The sequence below is a fragment of the Hyaena hyaena genome, unplaced genomic scaffold (assembly GCF_003009895.1).
Source record: "Hyaena hyaena isolate Hyena2069 unplaced genomic scaffold, ASM300989v1 scaffold_859, whole genome shotgun sequence".
In the NCBI taxonomy this organism is placed as follows: domain Eukaryota; kingdom Metazoa; phylum Chordata; class Mammalia; order Carnivora; family Hyaenidae; genus Hyaena; species Hyaena hyaena.
In genome coordinates, this window is record NW_024081492.1 from 442782 (window position 1) to 462856 (window position 20075).

The 20075-nt window shown below is 45.4% G+C and overlaps 1 protein-coding gene across 1 annotated transcript in view; it reads left to right on the forward strand.

Moving 5' to 3' along the window:
• SLC24A3 (solute carrier family 24 member 3) overlaps window positions 1-20075 on the forward strand; it is a 504574-nt gene that overhangs the window by 249955 nt on the left and 234544 nt on the right. The gene's annotated exons all lie outside the window — the stretch shown is intronic.

Sequence of the window (20075 nt, forward strand, 5' to 3'; positions counted from 1 at the left end):
TCAGCATTTCTGTATCCCTTGGGTAATTTCATAGCAGTGCTATTGCTGGGTCATAGGGGAGTTCTATTGTTAATTTTTTGAGGAATCTCCACACTGTTTTCTAGAGGGGCTGTACCAGTTTACATTCCCACCAGCAGTGTAGGAGGGTGTCCGTTTCTCCACATCCTCACCAGCATCTCGTGTTCTCTGATTTGCTCATTTTCGCCACTCTGACTGGTGTGAGGTGGTATCTCAGTGTGGTTTTGATTTGTATTTCCCTGATGAGGAGGGATGCTGAGCATCATTTCATGTGTCTGTTGGCCATCTGGATGTCCTCTTTGGAGAAGTGTCTGTTCATATCTTCTGCCCATTTCTTTACTGGGTTGTTTGTTTTTCGGGTTGGAGTTTGGTAAGTTCCTTATAGATTCTGGATATCAACCCTTTATCTGATATGTCGATTGGGACCTCATCAAAATTAAAAGCTTCTGCATGGCAAAGGAAACAACCCACAAAACTAACAGGCAACCAACGGAATGGGAAAAGATAGTTGCAAACAGTATATTTTATTTTTAATGTTTTTTTTTTTTTGAGAGAGAGACAGGAGGTGGGGCAGAGGATCTGAAGCATTCTCTGTGCTGATAGCAGTGAACTCCCTTTCCAATATATCTTTTTTTTTCTTCCTTAAATAGTTTATTGTCAAGTTGGTTTACATATAACACCCAGTGGTCATCCCAACAAGTGCCCTCCTCCATGCCCATCACTCCTCTTCCCCTCTCTCCCACCCCCCTCAGCCTTCAGTTTGTTCTCAGGATTGGGAGGAAGTTAACGGAGGACAATGCGGGAGAAGAAGGGGAAAAATAGTTGGGGAGAGGGAGGGAGGCAAACCATGAGAGGCTCTTGAATGCTGAGGTCCAATATATCTTGAAGAGATACTTATCATAACCCTGAACATCCACACCAGTCTTGTTATAGTTACCAGCAACTTAAAGATTCCTATTTAGTGCTTCCCTAATGTCTCTCTCTTTAAGGCTCCATCAGGTAAGACAGCCAAGTATAAATGGATTTCTTTAAGATTTCCTCATATTAATAACCTGCTCATTGCCATTCTTCATATCTTTCAGTTATGGAAGGAGTGGGAACTTAGGCATGTGCCTGACACCTTGTTCTAAGTTCTCGATACATTTGAGACACCATGTAAATATTTATTGATTTTTATTGCACAGACTGTATTGACATAATGCAATATTAAATAGACTCTTAGTCCTGGATGGAACTTTAGAGAGTAGTTGTTCTTCTATCCAAATACAACATGTGAGCTTTGTTAAATATTTAATAAATGGTCAATAAACTATTTCTTTTAATATAACCAATGTGATGTCTCTCTGGAAGTTGAATGTAGATTTGTGATCTTCAGGTAGTTGAGAGAGATGCAGGGAACCCCTATGAGTGTCTTTCTCCCACGGATATCAGCCCCCCACCCCGACCCCAGCACCATGAAGGCTGAGATATCTCAATGCCAGACAAGCCTGCAATTTCCACCATTCCTCAGCCCTGCCAGCTCTCAAATATTCATTTTGCACGTACAAATCATCTGGTATCTTGTTAATATGCAGATTATGAGTCAGAAGGACTGTAGTAGAACTAAGGTTCTGCATTTCTAACCAGCTCCTAGGTGAGGCTGGTGCTGCTGGTCCCACCGCTCTGAATAAGCAGGGCTCCTGGGAACACAGATATACAAGGACGGGGCTCTGGTCAGGTGAGGGAGCCATCTGGTGAGGGGGGCTGGTTCTCAGTGTTATGTAAGTGCACCTGGCGCTGCTTTTCTTCTCTGGGCAGGTGTGCTAGTGCAGGGCTGCCTCCATCCCAGAGGAATCCTTACATTCTGCGCCCTAAGTTCCTCCCTAACCATACAATAGTTCTGGCCCTGAAAGGAAGTTTTTGGTCCTGGGAACTGGGGACATGATATGCTGCTCTAACCTGAACCCATGGGCCAGTGCCATGGAAAGTCCTACGTCTGTCCCTCTTGCTCCCTGGGCTGACTTTGGACAGCCACCTAGGCCCACCTAATTGACCCACCGACTAATTGGGCCAGGACTCCCACATAGCTCAGTCTGTCCTTTCACTGCCTGACCTGTGCAATCTTTTAAAAAGAGCTCCTTTTCTCCCGACTACTCCATGGTGTGACGTGCATGATATCCCCCATGGCAGCAAGCTGGGGGGCCACTGAGTGAGTCGGTGGCAGGGCCGTGACTTGAACCCAAGAGGAGCCTTCACTTGGTGTGACTTAACCACTTGCACAGCTGAAGCAAGACTGATGGAGCATGCTCAGTGCAAGCTGTCTTATGTTGATGTTTTTCCCTCCAGGTGCTTATCACGGATAATTAGACTCTCTCCCACATGTTAGCCGTGTGAGGGATCACTGCAAAGCCTCTACACTCTCCTCTCTGCAAGTCTCTCACTCTCCAGTGAAATGCAATTATCTGAAAGGAAGAGAAAAGAAGGATGAGTGGTTAGCTGACAGCTGCATACCACAGGCTTTCCTAGATGGTTCCAGTGGGTGGGTGGCAGGATGCACATTTCCTGGTGGGATCACATGACAGAGAAGACCAGACTTCGGTTGTTATTAAGCTAAGAGTTCATTTCTCAGCCCATAGAAGGACTGAAAACCTCTTCCCACCCCACACCCAGGCCTATAGGTACCTGAAGAGGACAAGCTGCGGTAATGACGTCCACACCTGGGGAATGCGCTCAGCCTTCCCAGCTTTTCCAGATGCTGCATCTCTGCTCACATTGTGTTCATTTCCCAGGAAGAAGCTTGGGGTGCTAAGTCTCAGTTCACTCCATGCTCTCTCTAGATGGTCTTGGATAAGTCCCATGCACCCTGCCTAAAGTGTGGCGGAAAGATTTGGCTCTTATTTCCTCCATCAGAAGAAAAATGGGAAAGGAAAAAAATACATACACACATATATACATATATGCAAATATGCATGCGTATATCCACGTATTAGACATATGCATACGTATATACATTATATGCATACAATGTGTATGCATGAACATTTTTATTTGCCAGATACTTGGCAAGGTACTTTACTACATCATGTCCTGTATTCCTAGCAGCAATCTTTTAAAAAATATTTTATGTATTTTTGAGACAGAGAGAGACAGAGCATGAGTGGGGAAGGGGCAGAAAGAGAGGGAGACAGAATCCGAAGCAGGCTCCAGCTCTGAGCTGTTAGCACAGAGCCCGACGTGGGGCTTGAACTCAAACTGTGAGATCATGACCTGAGCCAAAGTTGGACGCTTAACCAACTGAGCTACCCAGTGGCCAACCTAGTGGCAATCTTAAGAGGAAAATACCCATGCTCTTCTCCACTTACCCCTAAGGAGTGAAGTAAAGTATTGAAGGTTAAACAAATAAGATGACTGATCAAGGATTTGAATCCAAATGTTCTGACTCCAATACCTGGATTCTTAACCGCTGTGACAGTAGTTCTCATATGTCTGAATTTGGGTTTCCCCAGAAGCAAAGTTTGCTCTTTCCCTGTGAATGCACATAATTTAGTTGAGACGTAACTCTAGGAATCACTGGCGGATGAGTGGAGAAGTGAGAAAGGGAAGGAAGGCAGCCAATACAGTGTACTTTATCCAGCCAGTTACCTCTTTGGATAGCTGAAGCCCAGTCCCACTGGACAGCTCTGGGAGACAGAGCAGAACATACGTCTCAACATTAGTCAACCTGAGGGGTAAGGGAGCAAGGGTATTTATGCACCAGTGCCCGTTATTCACCGAGCAAAGTTCATTCTCTGGCCTTCCAGGGCTGCCGTGCACACAGGCAAAGAAGGCTGTCTTGGCAGAAAAAGCAAGCTCACATGGGCACTGATGGCATTAGGATCATCCCTGCACAGATGCCTGGTGGTGATGTGCATGTCTGTCCTGCTTCATCCCCCAGAACCTGGGACAGAGGAAGACTGCCAGCTGTCCCCTTCCTTTGTTCCCATTTCCAAGGGAAGAGAGGAGCTGCGTGTAGACACAGCTCTCACTTGAACCTTGAAGGCCCAGAAAAGCCCACAGCCCATGGAAGCTATGAGCTCCCCAGTCCTGGGGCACCCCCAAGGGCTTTGTGCCCTGTCACACCCCTACTCTGTTCTCTCCATACTCTCTTGCTAGCAGTTACTGAGTGATCTCACAGAAATCCAGGTCCATATTTACCTGAATATGCAAAGGGCATATGCAGAGTCCAACAAGGTCACTGATAGAAGTCAGATCAGCTAAAGAATAAGTGGCAGAAAGCCAAGAAGAGTAGTAAAATGACTGTTTTCAGACCATCAGGGATGGCCGGGGAGTCTTAGGGGCTCTGGCATAACTGAACTTCAAAGAGGAAGTGCAAACATCACTTCTTGCTTCTTGTGTTCCAGGTAAGGGGACCGGCAGATCATGGGCCCCCTACATGCCCTGCATTTCAAGGTGAACCTGAGCCTCCAGAGCATTCACTTGGGTCCTTCAGTTTCAGTAGCAAGGGTGATGTGCTTTCACTGCATTGAAGGGGAAGTGGAAGGCGAGATGTTTCAGCCTCTGCCCTGACATCTGGGCCATATGCCGCACACTCCCCTGCATGTGGTCTCTTGCTTTGGCCCTGCTCGCCAAGGGTGTACTTGACACAAATGATCTTCCTACTTGCAGCCTTCCCATTGCACACAACTGAGTCTGCATCTTGCAGATGGTGGTACTCCCCTCACCACAGTCCCCTGCCTTTGTATAGTGTTAGTGCTGCTCCTCAAAGAGTCTCAGTCTTCCTGTCTTCCAGGCACTTGGATGATATCTGTCTGCCTTTGAAGCGAGGCATGCTCATGTGATGTGTTTTCAGCAGAAGCACTGTGTGTTGTCTCACGTGGAGCTGTAAGAGCCAATGGTGGGTCATCATGTCTTCCTTCCCTGCTTGGCTGGTTGTGGTGGCAAGGGTTGAAGTGAAGCCTCCCAGAGTGATTTCCTGGAGCACAGCCTCCTGCTGACCTACGCTGGGCATGTGAATGAGAAATGCTGTGTTAAGCCCTGAAGGTCCTGAGTTGTACATAACTGCAGTGTAACCTCACACACCCCGAGTGACACAGCTGTTGTTAGGTTCAGGGATACCTGCTCTCAGGTAGCCCAATCTTCTCTCTGTCATGCAAATCCAAGTTCCTGATAGCTCCACCCAGGCTTTTCCCAGAGTAACTTGCCCCCTGACTGCTGGTGGCTTCTGCTTCCTTCCTCGGGGTCTGGACTCCTACTAGGCACTCCACGTAGTCCCCAAAACATGTTCTGAGAAGGTCTTCAGGCCAACCCTGTTAGTAGTGCCCATCTCCCTGAAAAGGTCCCTCTTGTTAATTTTCAAGCAAGAGCCTTTTCCTGCCACCTTGAAAAGAAAGCATTAGTGGACAGAGTTGGGTATTCTGTTTGAAGAATTCCACTGTTAACTAGGGGGAATCACTGATGATGTTCCTAGTGGTGACAACAGTGGGTCCATCCTCCCTGAGGAACCACCTTCCAGGTCTCTCAGGGCTGCTGTCACCATGTTTTTATTCAGTTCACAACACGATATCAATGCCTTTTCTTGTCAACTCAAAGAGAAGTAATCCATGGTTTTTATTAAGTGCGTGCCATTTTCCTGCATGGAAGCTCCATGTTTATTTATGTAGGCTTCTCATGGAAGGCGCTCAGTTCACTGCCAGGGTCTCCAGGTCATAAGCACCAATGCCTCCTTGTTCATCCACCTTGTCTTAAAACAGATTGCTAGAGGGGCACCTGGGTGGCTCAGTCGGTTAAGCGTCTGACTTCGGCTCGGGTCATGATCTCACGGTTCGTGGGTTTGAGCCCCACGTCAGGCTCTGTGCTGACAGCTAACTCTGTCTCCCTCTCCCTGACCCTCCCTTGCTCATGTTGCCTCTCTCTCTCTCTCTCTCTCTCTCTCTCAGAAATAAAACATTAAAAAATTAAAAAAAAAACCAGATTGCTAGAGTGTACTTGCCGGGTCTGGTGATGCCAGTATTTCCTGAGTGAGGTGGTATACACAGGGACAGCTCCCCCTTTTGCGGGGACACAAGCATCCACCACAGTCTCTTCATTATTAACATTTCAATCTTGATGAATTAACATTGAAAGTGCATGTTCACATGTTTGTGTGGAGAAACCCCCAGAATCCCTCCACCAAAGCATTGAACCCTCATCATTGTGTTTTTTAGTAGCACATATCAAGATACAAGAGAGCTTTTTATGTCTTTTCCATCATTTGTTCTGAGACAGCTGCCCAGGTGAATGCAGAGTATGAGTTAGATGTTAAAACAGGGGAGGGATAAAGAAGAGAGGTGTGTCACACTGGTTGGAGTGGCTAAAATGAGCAAACTATAGATGCTGGTGATGATGTGGGTAAACGGGAACCCTCTTGCACTGTTGGTAGAAATGAAAACTGGTGCATCTGCTCTGAAAAACAGTGTGAAGGTTCCTCAAAAAATTAAAAATAAAACTACTCTATGACACAGCAATAGCACTGCTAGGAATTTATCCAAGGGATACAGGAGTGCTGATGCATAGGGGCACATGTACCCCAATGTTCATAGCAGCAGTCTCAACAATAGCCAAAACATGGAAAGAGCCTAAGTGTCCATCAACTGATGAATGGATAAGAAGATGTAGCTCATAAACAGAATGGAATACTACTTGGCAATGAAAAAGAATGAAATCATGCCATTTGCAGCAACAGTGGATGGAACTGGAGGGTATTACACTAAGTGAAATAAGTCAGTCAGAGAAAGACAGATATCATATGTTTTCACTCATGTGGATCTTGAGAAACTTAACAGAAGACTGTGGGGGAGGGGAAGGGGAAAAATAGTTACAAACAGAGAGGGAGGCAAATCATGAGACTCTTGAATACAGAGAACAAACTGAGGGTTGGTGAGGGTGGGAGAGAGGAGAAAGTGAGTAGCGGGCATTGAGGAGGGGACTTGTTGAGATGAGCACTGGGTGTTGTATGTAAGCCAGTTTGGCAATAAGTTATATTTTAAAAAGAGGGGTGTGGGGCATTAGACACGGTAGGCACCAGGGTAGGTTCAGGCGGGCCATAGGGCAGGGAGTCCTTCCTGCCAGCACTGAGTGCCCTGCTGAGAAGCTAGGACACATAAACAGGACCCCTCTCCCCTACTGTGCATGCAGAGTGAGAAATTCAGGAGAAAAATCTATCTGGTAGGGGTGACCTGCAGACGCAGTGAGGGCTGAGAGGAGCACAGGAAGGGACGTGAGGGCTCATCCTGGCTAGGTGGAGGTCGGGCAGGGAGGGAGCTCAGCGTGGGCTGCAGTAGCCTTGTCACAGGGCTCTTCCCAGATTGCTGGGAGGCAGCCCCTGTTGGGGTGGGAGGCAGCCCTGGGACTTTCTCTCTCCACTCGTACTGTTCACACAGCCTCCACAGGCCTGGACGCTCACTCTTGACTCGTGAAACACTGAGAAGGAAATCGCAACACACTGTCACCAAGGCCATCAGGAAGTTAATGGTTTTCTATTGACCTTTTTACAGGTTAATAGAAACTGTAAAAAGCTGCTGCTACAGTGAAAGGTTCTTTGTCACATGGGCTGTCAGGGCCTGTCAGGCCTCCTGGCCAGCTCTGGCTGCTGGAGGTGGGCTTTCCTGCCTTCTTAGAGCTGCTCTGTGACTTGTCTGTGACCTGCTCTCACTCCTCCATGATCACCGGCTCCTGAGCCCAGACTTCACATGCACGTGTGCACACCCACACATACATATGCACACAGGTATACACACGCACTGCCAGTGGGGGTGATCACCCGGCTCCTGAGCCTGTATTCACAATGTGTGCATGGCTTCACATATACCTCAACACAGGTACACACATGCACTGTCAGTGGGGGTGAGTATGAATGTGAGCCCATTCAAGCTTGTGCCCAGAAAAACAGGGGCAAAGATAGAGATTAAATCCATTGGGAAAGGAGAGACCCTGTGAAGCTCTGTCTTGTTCAGAGCACCACATGGAGAACTCGTGTGCTTGCTCATTTGTTTGTAGTAATACTTTCTCCTGGGCCTGGTTTCTGGAGGGCTGTTTGTTAGTATATACTCTTATTAAAATTCAGCAACAATAATTGCACATTTCTGTACACAGTACATTTGTCTCAGGAATTTAAGCCTTTTTAGCAAGCCTTTTAATATATTGAAGTGGGAGGGGTGCAGAAAGGAGAAAGTGTGTTCATTATACAGATTAAGAAAGTAAGGTCCACAAACTGTGATTTCCCCTGTTCCCAGGAGGTCATGGATTATACTAAGATGTTTGATTTTCCTTCAGTTCCCTCTCCCCCAGCCAGCGTTTCTCCAGTGACTTTTACAGGGATACTGTGGGTCCAAAGCACTGCTGCCCAGTAGAACTTTCTGTAGTGATGGAAATACTGTCTGCCTGTGCTTTCAATATGGTAGCACCTACTACATGTCGTCTGTGGCTCCTGTATTGGACATATCTGGAGCATGTAAAGGAAAGGGAAGATTTCAAGGAGTGGATAGTAGGCTCTCCTTTGCTCCTTTCTTGGGATCCCTTCCCAGGCAAGGCAGGAGAGTGGAGCGCTAGCACCTGGGAGTTAATGGTTGTGGAAGCATCTGCAGTGTCCAGTCCTTGAAGAGAACTTCCTCTTGGAATACATTCTCCCATAAGGGACTTGAGAATATCCCCCCCTCCCCCACGCAAATACAGAAATACAAGATTCTCACTCACATGGCTTGCTAGGGTTTCTGTTTGTTGCAATCTAGCAAATGAGCAATGACATTTAGTTTAGATACTTCCTACCAAAACCAGAGTTGAGGGGCACCTGGGCGGCTCAATCAATTAATGCCCCGGTCATGATCTCATGGTTCATGAGTTTGAGCCCTGTATCTCAGCTCAGAGCATTGGATGCTCAGAGCCTGCATCGGATCCTTTGTCTCTCTCTCTCTCTCTCTCTCTCTCCCTCTCTCTGCCCCTTCCTTGCTCACATGCTTGCTCACTCACTCTCTCAAAAATAAATATTAAAAAAAATAGAGTTGATGGTATGCCTGTTGTATCACTGATAATGTAGAATGGAATCCATGTGATAAATTCAGATTTTGGGATCTTCCAGAAAATCAGGGACTCCTTTCTCTGCAGCATCCCCTTAGCAGAAAATAAAATTGCTGTGGCACAGTATGATTCCCTTTTGTTTATCATGGATCTCAGAAAACCTACACCGTCACCAACCAGTTGTGCTCAGTGGTTCATCTCTGGAATGTAATAGAATCTAATCTTACTTCCTCTGGGCCAGTGCACCTACAATTGGAAGTATAGTAGAATCACCAGAGAGCTTTAAAAATGACCCACTGAGGCCCAGACTCCACCCCCAGGCTAATTAAACGAGACTCTCTGGTGCTGCCTAGAGTGAGCACCCCTCCTTGAGGTGGTCATTGAATTGCCCCAGCTGCCTTGTTTTGCATTGGATTTCCTTGTAACCTGCCCAAAGCCCATTTACAAGTAGACTGGTAAACCTTAAATTAAATTTCTCATCCTATTCATTAGAGAAAGTACAACCTCATATTTTCACCATATTATGTAGAAGTTTGGGTTTTCTTGAATATAGGAGCCCAAACTGTATATCTGAGCATAATTTCTGTAAAATGTCAAATGATGACATTATTTCAGGCTGATCCCCTCTACTGCTGATCCCTACAATAGCCCTTTTGATCAAAAGGTCTCATTGCCGCAGGAAAGACTCTGCAAACCTCTCCTAAACAGGGATTAAGTAAAATGCACCACAGAAAAGAGGACGGTGAGCATCTGTGATGCCTGAAGAGACATGGGAAAGGGACTCCAGCCAGAGCCACCTCTCCTTTCAGCCTATATTTGGTAGAAGTGTCTCGTGGGTGTTCTGTGTTTGCATTGGAGAGCAAAGCATAATCCTTGCTTGAGGCGGAAGCCTCCTATGCTTCTGGAATATTGCCCTGGTCATCCTTCCCTTAAAAGCTAATAAAATATATGCATATTCTGTTAAGGAACAAATGTCAAAGTGTCCACCATGATGGAAGTCTCCGATTTCCATGGCTCTGATATATTGCAGTGGGAGCTCATGAATCTTTAATGGCTGGCCTATATTTAGGGGCTTTCAGTTTCTGAGGGCGATAAAAGGTTCTGCAGAGATGGAGTTCTCCCAGTGCCCTGTCTTCTGCCAGGGCCGGTACTTATTTAAAGCACATCTCGTCTTTCTAATGTACAAAGATTCTGCTGACCATGAGAAACTATCCTGGACTTGAGATTAGATTATAAGACCTTCTCCACCAACAATAGTGTTTATTAATTTATGCAGAAATAAGGTAATGATCGTCTGTGATGGGTCAGACATATGCTGGGCACAGTGGTGAATAAGACAGGGCTCCTGGCCCCTGAACTTCTATTCCAATTGGAGGAGATGGACAACAGACAAAACAAATCATTGAGGTAGTCACGGGCTGTGACAGTTGCTATGAAAGAAATGAGCTGGGTGGTGTGACATGTACTAAGCTCAGAGGTGACATGACCTGATTTGCATTTTGAAAGATCACTCTGACTGCTGGGTGGGAAGATGGATCGTAGGGGGACGAACATAAAAGCCAGGACACCAATTAAGAGGCTGTTTCAGTGGTCCAGGGAGCAGGTGGTGATAAAGGTGGTGAGGAAGGGCAGATTTGCAGCATATTTGAGAGTGCAAGAGAGAGAACTTACTGGTGATTTGACAAGATAGCAGGAAAAAAAAGCCAGACAAACTCCTAAATATGCGATTCAACAACTTGGTGGATTGTTGTAATATTTCCCAAGACAGGGAAGACTGAGATGTCAATAGAAGGGACAGGTTTGGGGAGAAATAATCAAATGTACTGTCATCTAAATGATGCAAATATGGGTATCATAAGTGGAGAGGTACCTGGAGTTCTGGCAAGAGGTCATGCCTGGAGAGATCCATTTTGGAGACATAAGCATATAGGCCATGTTTGAAGCTATGGACTGACCTGGAAAGACAACTCAGTTAGAGAATGAACCCTCTGATCTGTCACCATCTGGACTCCTATAGGAGAGGTACAAGTGCTGGAAACCACGGAGTGACAGTGAAAAGAAGGAAAAAAGAGTATGGTGTCCTAGAAGCCAAGAAAGGAAAAGAGGGATGGTTACCAGGGACATGAGATTAGGGAGATGCTTAGTGAGGTGTCCTGCCCCATGGAACCTATAAGTGACCTTGATAAAAGCAGCTCCAGAAGGAGGTTGGAGGGTGTGAAATGAATGAGTCAAAGAGTAGCTGAGTCTAGGAGGAAGATGAGCAAGTCGCACTTATACTTTCACAATTTTTTTTTTTGAAAACTGAGCTTAGAAACAGCTGGATATAGGATGCTGAACAGGGGAAGGATTTGTTTTTAAGAGGTATCTTTGGATGGAAATTCTACAACATCTTTGTTTGCTGATGGAAATGATGGAGTAGAAAGGGAGAGGTGACGTTTCAGAGCAGAGGGGAGAACTATAGGGGTAAAGACGTCAAAAATCCAGGAGGGAATAATACCAAGAACACATGAATACCAGTCCTTCTAAAGCAACAGGGATGCTCTGCTTTCATAGCAGGTGAGGGAGAACACAGGTGTAGACACAGGGAGCCTCGGGATTTGGTGGAGGAAGACAAGAGCCTGATTGCTCATCTCTTCTCTGAATATGAGGCAAAGTGATGAGCTGATGGTGAGGATGCTTTTGAAGAGCACCCCAAAGAATAGGGGTCAAGTTCACATAGAAAACGTAGTCCGATTGCCTAGCTCCCTAGTCAGTGCTTTGAGTTTCAGCAGTCCTTGTAAGATGAGGCCTGCCAGCCCAGATGTGTCATTTTTCTGGCCAGGTAAATTGCTCAGGGGTGGCCCAGAGCAGGTGGAGCATTGGGTTAAACCATAGTCTGAAGTTTTGCTACTTGAGTACCACATAAGAGGTGAGGGGCAAGGAGGTGAAGGTGGAGGAAATGAGAAGCAGACAGTGGGACCTACTGAACAATGAAGGAAGTAAGGAACAGAAAATGATGGATAGTGGAAAAGGGCTTGTGGCAGTTGGGGTTGTAGAGTAAGTGGCCTGGACAGCTTGGTGTGGTCAGAAAGGATGCTTGAAACCAGGATGTCAGAGGTAGTGATGTCATTTATGATAACAAGAGTCAAGGCTTAACAGGGGCAGAGATCAAGAACCTTGGGGGTTATGAGGTCAGGAAGGGGAGAGGTTAGGGCTCTGGTTGTCCCCATGGATGTTGATGTCACCATGATAAATGACAGGAGCAAGGATGGAGAAGCAGAGAGTAAGCCGGAAGTTGAAGGAATAGGAGACATGGTTTGGAAATCCCAGTTGGGGAACTTTGATGGAAATTAAAGCTATCTGGAATGCTTGAGTGTTCTCACTGTTCAGGCTTGGAGCTAGTGTTTTACTGTGTGCTGTAGAAGCTTTTTGGAGAACAACATGTCCCCAGGCTTGAGGAAGCTGCCCCAGCCAACCTATAGTGCTCGAAAGATGCCACCGTCTCACAGTGCTGAGCAGGGAGTGCACTGTGTTGCCTGCGTCCCCTGCTGTATGGCCAAGTCCATGGTCACATAGTGTACATTCACCTGAGGACATCTGGGACCAGAAGACCTGCCCAGCTGTGCCAGCATGTCCCTGTGTGACTGTGAACAGGCGATGCCACCTCAATTTACTCACATGTAATGTGGAAGAGCAAACGTACTCACTCCTTGATCTAGAGTCATTTTTGCTCTGGCCCTCCATAATTTTTCATCCTGCAGCTGGCCTCTCTCTATACCCTTGAGAAAACCCAGCACACTTCAAGCTGTTTATATTGATAAAAGACACCATTCATTTGTGAATATTGACATACCAAGTCCATCCAAGCATGTCACCTTGCCACCTTCACCTCCTCAAACCTAAAGATATTCCTGTGCAGAGGAGACACTTATCACATTGTTAAGGGGTGTTTGTCCACACAGACGTCCTCCCTACAACCTTGGAGGTGCTCTCAAGTCAGCCTAGGATGCTTGATTGATGAGCACCTGGCCAGCTAGGTCACTCCCACAGTCTAGGGTTGTATCGGGTGTGTGGAGCAGCCCTGCCACTCTAGCCCTGCTCGGTTCTTTGGACAGTCTAGTTTTACCTTTCTTGTCTCATAGTCAGGGACTTGATCTAGGGGCCTACGTCCTGCCCACAGAGGTTAACCCAAACACCATCCTGTTCCTTCCTGCTATGGAACTGCTGATGTGTCTGGCTCCCCAGAGTGGCTTGGCATGTGGCTTACAGGTTGCCAGTGGCCAGATTTGATTTAAGATAGGGGGTCTTGTGGGTCCCGGAGCAGGGCTCTTATTCTCAATGACTACAGGTGTAGGATTTTAGGGCTGGCTTTCCTTCTCTGAAAAGGGAGTGGATTGAAAGTAGCAGGCCAGGCTGCATTGCCCAGAAGGAGGACTCTTCTCTCTCCTGAGTAGCACTGCTCAGATCCTAAAACATGGAGCACTCCACAGTCTTGGAGATGATGGCTCAGGTACATGGTGCTAAGTGTGCACACTGAACTCCTCTCTCTACACATGTGTACATGTATACATGCACACATGCACACACATACACAAGACCACTCTTGGCTAATGCTGACATTAACAACACAATATCCCAGAAATTAGACACAAAGGAAGACCGATCCACTCTGGGTCACCTGTGCCTTGCACAGGACTTGAATTTGGTAGATCATAGATGTACACATTTGTTCATTGATTGGTTTACTCTTCATTCACATGTTAGTGATATGAAACCCACATAGCTCCAGGGATTCAGGTAGGTGTAGGCTAATGGAAGTGAACACACACACACACACACACACACACACACACACACACGGGCTATGATGCAAATGTAGTAAGTGACATGTGATACCTGTCAGCAGAATACCATAAGAGCTCAAAGCAGTGTAAGTTTCTCCTAGAAGGAAGGTTCAAGAAAGGCTGTAGAGCAAGGTGGCAGGATGCTCCCTATGATTACAGCTGGCCTGGGGAAGGGGCAGGGCCCAGGAGAGTGGATGTCAGGGCCTTGGAAGGAACATCAGGGTTCTATGCCTATTGTGATGTTTCTGGCTCAAAGTATCTTTGGGGAATTTGAGGGAGAATCAGGAAAGCGGGAGCCTCAGTGCTGATACCACACGTGGCCATGTGGCTGGCAGTGTCTGCAATTGTGGCATCACCATGAGGCCTTCTTGATGGGAGATCCCAGATTTGCCTGGTCTTCAAACTCAACCACTGTTTCAGTCATTCCATGAGTATGGTCCTGAAACATTCACAGAAACAACTTCAGATTTCATCTTAAATAATGTGCCATTTAGATCAAGTTTGGCACCAGTTTCTTCCTTACGGTTCACTGCTAATGCATTTCTGCTTTCGTTCTGGAAGCCAGGAAGCCAGGTACTATCTCTGTGAACACTTCAAGGGGGTTGACTGCACATACGTAACTAGGGAATGAGGCATGGGTGCCTGGTAAATTGGCTGAGATGGAACAAAGACTCGGTTTGTGATTTGTAGCCTTTGCTGGTTTGTCTAGTGTAGCTACCCCCACAATGGCCAATGTCACAGTGGTAAAATTTAACAAGCGCTTGGCTTGTAAAATATCTGAATATTTAACATATGGCTGTAGGGTTGGTCCAGGACAGCCCCAGCAGATGTCCTACTGGGTGGTAGGAGGGGTGGGATGAAGAAGTGAAAGCATATGCAATAAAGTTGGAAAAGTCCCCTTCTCTTGGTGTCGTAATATCTCTGACAGCATGCTCCATCCAGTTTGTATTTTTTAATTAAAAAAATTTTAAATTTAATGTTTTCATTCATTTTTGAGAGAGAAAGAGACAGAGCACTAGTGAAGGAGGGGCAGAGAGAGAGGGACAGACAAGCTCAGAGCCCAATGCCAGCCTTGCACCCACGAACTGTGAGATCATAACCTGAGCTGAAGTAGGACGCTTAACCAACCGAGTGACCCATTTTTGGGTGCCCCCTCAAACATTTTTTAACTGAGCAGATAAAGCAAGTTTATCTACCTATACCCAAATTTCAAAATGCTCCTTTGAAGAGAGCAATATCTGAAACTTTAACATATGAAAATAATAGTTTGCAAATTTCTGCATGACAAAGAGATTATTGCTTTACAGAGGAATTTGCCATGTACTTCTTTAAATACCAAATAATTTTGGGGATTTTCAGTTTTGCAGATATTTAGTTTATTGTTTCTTTACAAATTCCTCTCATATAAAGCAGTCTTTCTTAATTTGGGGTCCACGAATCCCTGGATGGAGTCAGTAGGGTGAGCATTTAGGGACTTGGTGCAACTTTCAACATATGCTAAAATATATTCATTCCTCAGAAGGTGATGGCCTGTCATCTGCAATGGGGCCCCCTGTCATGCACATCATATATTCATGGGCAGTCATCTCTGGGATCCCACGAGGTGCTTCCAGGTTGAGGACACATTTAAAGTGGGTCCAGATTCAGTCTATGTAAATGGTCTCCTTCTCCTTGCTAGAGGCACTGGGCTTGCCCTGGGATGGGAGGTGGGACTTTGGCTTTGCGAGGAAGGTCTGCAACAGATTTTTGATGATGACAGTGACAATGATGTCACCTCAGCTTAACTTACATAGGTGGGGAAGGAAACCAAATGAAACAGAAACCAAGCTAGAAGCCACAGCTCATTGCCTCCCTTAATGTACAAGGCTACACTCTGCCTGTTTATGCTCTTGAGTCTCTGGGTGTTATACACGCTCCTTCACCAGGTCTGTGAGGACAGTCCCCCATGACAATTGTAATCACCATGGTGGGGTCCCTCAAAAGGCTGATCTCTGACTCCTTGTAAAGTGGGGAAATCAAGGCCTCTAAACCTGGGACTCCCAAGGACAGAAGGATTTTCTCCTGGAGGGAAGGGATTGTGGCTGGACATCTTCCCATCCATCGCCAGTCACAATGGGGTGTACCATCCCCTCCTGGGCATATATGTTCATGCCTATGGACATATACCACCCAGGCCCTCACAGGGTCTGTCCGTCAGCTTCACTTGCACACGTGTAGAGAGGCCCTGGGTGTCACCAGCAGTGGGAGCACTCCAAAGAACCCCAGCAAGGCTGAAGAGGGAACAAGGGGTCTTTGGACCATTGCATGGAGCACTCAGCCACCGTGGCCAATACATTGGTGTTGGGGTGGGAAGGGCCTACCTGGCTGCACGGGCCTACTGCACCTGGCACCAGTGTTAGTACTTCTGGCCTCTCTGCACATCTCTTGCCCCCCAAAGCTGAGTTTTGCCACTTTCAGAACCAATGATGTTGCTCCTGAGACTTGGTGGGACAGGGTTTTACTGATGCATTTGCTATAGTTATACATTCAGCAGCACATGAAGCCTCATATCCATGTGACTCTTCAGGATTCTATTTAGTTTTTTTGTATAGGTCCAAGTGGTCATAATTTACAGAGAGGGATTAAAATCAGTTTGTCACTCACTGGGTGTAAGTGGAAAACTCACTAATCCTGAAACAGTTGCCTTTATAATAACTGTTTGCTCCAGCCTAGGTTTGTGGGGTTCTCCTAGGTGCTCCCTGCAGCTGGATTAGCATAGGAATTCCTACCCCATGACTTGGTAAATGCCCTGTGTTGTCAACCAACCAGCCTCTGCCTGCCTTGCTCCCAGTGCATTCTTGGGCTGGTTGATAGGTGATATTTATGCAGTTTTCTGTACATTGATTAATTTCCTTTTCTACAGAAGCAACACTTTCTTTAAAAAATCATGAATGCACACTACACCGTCATAGGGTTCGTATATAAGTGAACTATGTTCTGAGGAATTGAATCATGTCATTCTCAATATAGATGCTATTTGGGGAAAATATTTTCCTCAGCGAATTGTGTTTCAGAATGATGGGATCATTTCTCTTCTTTTCTGTCTTCATCTTCAGGACCTTAAAACACTTATTCCTTAGAACTCTGTAGAACAAGATAGACAGATATTATTTATTTATTTTACAGAGGTGAGAAAAGGAGCTGTGGAGTTTATGGAATTAGCTCAGGCAAGAGCTCTAGATGGCTAACTCACAATCTATTCCAGTCTGCCAAGGAGAAATAATAATAATAGTAGCAGCAGTAATAGTCACACCAATGACAGCTGGCCTTCCTTCTTTCGTCCCATAATGACCTATGGCCTATGTAAGGACTACTGTTATTCACCTTTCCAGGCTCATACAGCGAGTCATTCGCCCATGGCCAGGCAGCTAGGGAGCTGGGAAGCCAGGATTTGAACCAGCCCTCTCTGACCCTACTAACTGCCTTCTAGTAAGTTCCATGTAGGTCTTAGAAGATCTACAAGACCGTACAAGACCTTGCCAGGGGGGCTGTTGGCGCTTCCACAGAGGGTCTGATATCTCCTCTGCAGATGCTGGTGAGGAGCCTAGTGAAGTGCCCTCAGGGACGTTCAGGAGGCACCAGGCTGGTGCAGGCCTTGGCCCCCAAACCTCTCCCTGTCCTTTCCAATCAGATCAGTCTGTAATTCGGTGGTTGGGTCTGCAGAGACTTCTAATTAAAAGATGGATTTTTTAAATGAACTTTTATTAATTCAGCAGTCTGCCTGAATGCTGAATTGTCATTTTTGCTAATAGACAAAATGGTTTGGTTTATTTTCCAGAACAGTGAAAGTCACTCAACTTAATTAAACTGTCTAAGGAGATTTTCTACTTGTCTTACTCAACACAGGCCCAGGAGCTTGCTTCAGAAAGCCTGTCAGCCACAATGGCAACTCGAGTCGAGCTTTCTTTTGAAGTTGGGGTGGATTTGGTGTCAGCTACTTCTAAATTTCCCAATGTGGTCTCTAGTGGCACCGACCTGAAGCAAAACACATGATTGCTACATGATTTCAGATTATTGAGAAGGCCTCCAAGTCCACAGGGGTTTCTCCCACTGCCCCTAGGCAGGGTTAGCCCAAGAATGGTGGAGCATAGTATTTATTTCCCAGTGGCTTAGAACTTCATCATTGCCTGGATTTTAGACTCTAACAGAGAGCACCCTGAAAAGAAAACTATTAAAAATTAAGACCTGCCAAAGAAAATACTAACTAAAGTTGGCAGTACATTAAAGAAGTAGTTTTCATGAGGAGGTAGGAGTTATCTTAGTGATGCAAATATTGATTAATAGTAGAATATCTACCAATGCCATATTTGTAGAAATGAAACTCCAAGGAAAAAAGTAATGTGAAAAAAATTTTTAATGTTGAAAGGAAGGGCATCCCCTGATGTCGCAATGACTCTCAGGGCACCTGAGTGGCTCAGTCAGGTAAGCATCCAACCTCAGCTCAGGTCATGATCTCATGCTACATGAATTGGAGCCCCACATCGGACTCTGTGCTGACAGCTCAGAGCCTGAAGCCTGCTTCAGATTCTGTGTCTCCCTCTCTGTCTGCCCTTCCCCTGTGGTCTCTCTCTCCCTCTCTCTCTCTCTCTCTCTCTCTTAAAAATAAATAAACATTTAAAAACTTTTTAAAACAAGACACCAACTTGAGTCCTGGGGGTGACCAGGAAACATACATGATCCATAAAAATCACATCTATAACCATGACCATTTTTATTTTACACACTTGCTTTTGTTTAGTTATTTATTTTGAGAGAGAGAGTGCACATGTGAGTGAACACACACAAGCAAAAAGGGACAGAGAGACAGAGAGAGCTTTCCAAGCAGGCTCTGTACTGTCAGTGCAGAGCCCAATGCATGTCTCGATCCTACAAACTGTGAGATCATGACCTGAGCTGAAATCAATAGTCAGATGCTTAACTGACTGAGCCACCCAAGCACCCCAACACATTTGCTTTTTAAAAGGTCCTGCTTGAAGGTGTTATGCTTAGCGAAATAAGTCAGGCAGAGAAGGACAAATATCATATGTTTGCATGTATAGGAGGATTAGGAGGAACTTAACTGAGGACCATGGGAGAGAAGAAGGGGGGAAATTGTGGGGGAAAGGGAGAGAGGCAAACCATGAGAGACTCTTGAATGCTGAGAAACAAACTGAGGACTGATGGATTTGGGGGGGGAGGTAGATGGGCATGGAGGAGGGCACTTGTGGGGATGAGCACTGGGTTATATGGAAACCAATTTGACAATAAACTATTTGTAAAAAAAAATAATAATAATAAAAAAATAAAAGGTCCTGCTGAAAAAAATAAAAGGTTGGGTGAATAGCTATTATCAATAGAATGATGCATGTGATTTGCAGATAATATAATTTCATAACTAAAAAATCATAAGAATTTATTGATAATCTCTTAAAATTAGTAAGAAAGTTTTAAGTAGGCAGACACAGGGTATACTTGCAAAAATCAATAGCTTTCCCAAATATTCACAGTGACTAGTTAAAAGATACACTGAGTCTTTTATTTGAATAATAACAATAAAAATTGGTAATATAGCATATTAAAAGGATTGATTTTGACAGTGCACTCCTCTATATAGAAAACTACAACATGTATCTAAATATATATTAAAATATTTTTTAAAGTAGATGTTCTTGGATAGATGACAGAAGCTTATTTTTAAATCATCTTTCCAATTTAATTTAAAAATCTATAGGATCTATTTTTGGATTTACCTGAAGACCTAAAATATTTTGAAGGAGAGCAATAAAGGAACATTTTTCCTCTCCTCTATACTAAAATGTGTTTTACATTTTGTGAGCGCTACAGCATTAAACCAGACAGACGAGTGCTACACAGAACATTGCCAGAAACTACTATCAGGACATGAGCCTTGTCTCTAACAAAGGGAACAGGCTTGACCAAGGCAGAAGGGAAGGATTTTTAGCAAAGTGCATGGGGAAATTGGTAAACTACTTGAGAAGACTCAAGTTAGAGCCCATGTCACTGTATATATAAAACCCAACTGAGGGCAGATGGGGTGAGGGAGAGGGGAAGGGGGGTGATAGGCATGGAGGAGGGCACTTGTTGGGATGAGCACTGGGTGTTATATGGAAACCAACTTGACAATAAACTATTAAAAAATAAATAAAAATTAAAGTAATAAAAAAA